This window comes from Mus caroli, chromosome 13, assembly GCF_900094665.2.
Source record: "Mus caroli chromosome 13, CAROLI_EIJ_v1.1, whole genome shotgun sequence".
In the NCBI taxonomy this organism is placed as follows: Eukaryota; Metazoa; Chordata; class Mammalia; order Rodentia; family Muridae; genus Mus; species Mus caroli.
The window spans coordinates 50,508,141-50,509,929 of record NC_034582.1 but is presented as its reverse complement, the minus strand read 5'-3'; the positions used below and the strand labels follow the sequence as shown (position 1 = coordinate 50,509,929).

The following is a 1,789-nucleotide window of genomic DNA, read 5'->3' as shown; positions in this document are numbered from 1 at the left end:
TCCTGGAACTCACTTTGTAGACCAGGCTGGCCTCGAACTCAGAAATCCGCCTGCCTCTGCCTCCCGAGTGCTGAAGATTCTGTATTTTTAAGTTGTGTTTTAGGATGCTTAAATTCTGCTGAGTCGATCAGACATTAACATTATACCATCCGAGAGTTTCTAAGTAGTCATGTGAACATTTAATTTGAACGTAATTTTGGATTCATGCAAATAAAGTAACCAGAGGAAGCTTGATGTAGCAGAGCTTATTTCGAAGGGTGTCTGGGGACCCTATAGGCTTTCCTTGGTTTCCCCTAAACCCCTCTCTTAACAGCACTCAGGGACCCAGGAACTGTGTGAGCATACGTGTGAGCATACAGCGGCCCACAGGGCTCCGCGCCTGCGCGCCCCGCCCCTCCCCGCCCCTGCCGCCTCCAGCCGCCGCGCGCGCTCTCCACTTTCTAAAGAGTTGCGGCCGCTCGCGACCCCCAGCGTTCAGGAGGCGCTGGGCGGCGCTGCCAGATCCTCGGTGAGTACGCGGCCGTCGGGGGCCGCTTGCTTCCCGCTGCCAGCCGGGCGGCTGCCGCTGCGCCTGAGGCGCGCCTCGCAGCGACTAGGCCTCTCGGCCGGGCGGAAGCCGATGCCAGCCGGGTCGCTCTCGCAGCTGCCGGGCGGCCCGGGCGCTCGCGCTCCCCGGGGTCCCCCTCCCTCTGCGGGCGGCCTTCGTCGTCCGGGGCGCCCTCTCTTGCTCTCCGGGCTTCCTGGTAGCCTGGTCGCCCGCCCGGCTAACGGACCGTCCGAGGACCGCCTAGGCCCGCTGCCTGCCCCACGTTACTTTGCTTGTCTTGTGGTAGTTGGCTTCATTAGTTCTTCGCCCGCCCGAGACACCGCTACCACCCGGGTCTCTCTGTGTAGCCCTGGCTGGCTTTGAACTCACAGGGTACCCAAGATGGCTTCTATAGAACTCGCCATCCTCCTGCCTCAGTCTTCCGAGAAAAAATTTCCCCTGGAAATCTATCATTTACCACTTAACATAGTCAGTCGAGCCTAGTGCGTTTCTCTCGTGGCTGTTGACAGGCGGTGTGTCAGAAACCTGTGGGACCAGAGCGTTGGTCCCCTCAGAGATGGAGCTGGGTGTGAATCTGGACCGATTCTCTCCAGGCTTCTTGCATGTAGTCATCATATGATGTACGGGCAACGCTGCGGAAAAAGTGAGCCCAATGGTTAGGGTGTTGTTTGGTTTGTTAGGAGAGACAGTGCTTTGTAGCACAAATAAAGTCTACTTGGAGTGTCATTTCCCAGCATAGCCACTTGCCAACTCCTCTTTTACTAAAGTTCCTAATGTGTTAGGGCGCGTTAGGGTTCTTGAGAGAAACAACCTCAGTATTGAGTGTGAGAAACCTACAAGTTTGTCTATTGATTCAGGCAGTGATAACTTATTGCTCGGAGTGAGTTTGAAATCTTATTTTTGCACACTTGTGGGCACACGTGGGTGTGAACACACACACACGCACACATGGGCACACACACACACCACCCTCCACCACTACACCGATGTCTGTGGGAATCTTCTTAAATGTCTCTCCATCTTAATTGGGACAGGGTCTCTTGGAGTTGGTTGGTATGTCTGGCTGGCTTCCTCGGGGATCCCCCTACTCACTATCCACCTGCTAGAATTTACCCACTGAATAATCTCCCCTGAATTCTGTTGTTATATATGTATGTATGTGTGTGTGTAAGAGAGAGAGAGAGAGAGAGAGAGAGAGAGAGAGAGAGAGAGAGAGAGATTTTATAGGTATGCATTTACCTT

The 1,789-nt window shown here is 54.3% G+C and overlaps 1 protein-coding gene across 2 annotated transcripts in view; it reads left to right on the top strand.

The window, feature by feature from the left end:
* The first annotated feature begins 402 nt into the window (after window positions 1-402).
* The window catches only part of Uimc1 (ubiquitin interaction motif containing 1), a 68,060-nt gene continuing 66,673 nt past the window's right edge, over window positions 403-1,789 (top strand). For both annotated transcript variants that reach the window (XM_021180059.2, XM_021180058.1), the window contains exon 1: window positions 403-508. The gene's annotated coding sequence lies outside the window, so the exon portion shown is untranslated. The remainder of the gene's footprint in view (window positions 509-1,789) is intronic.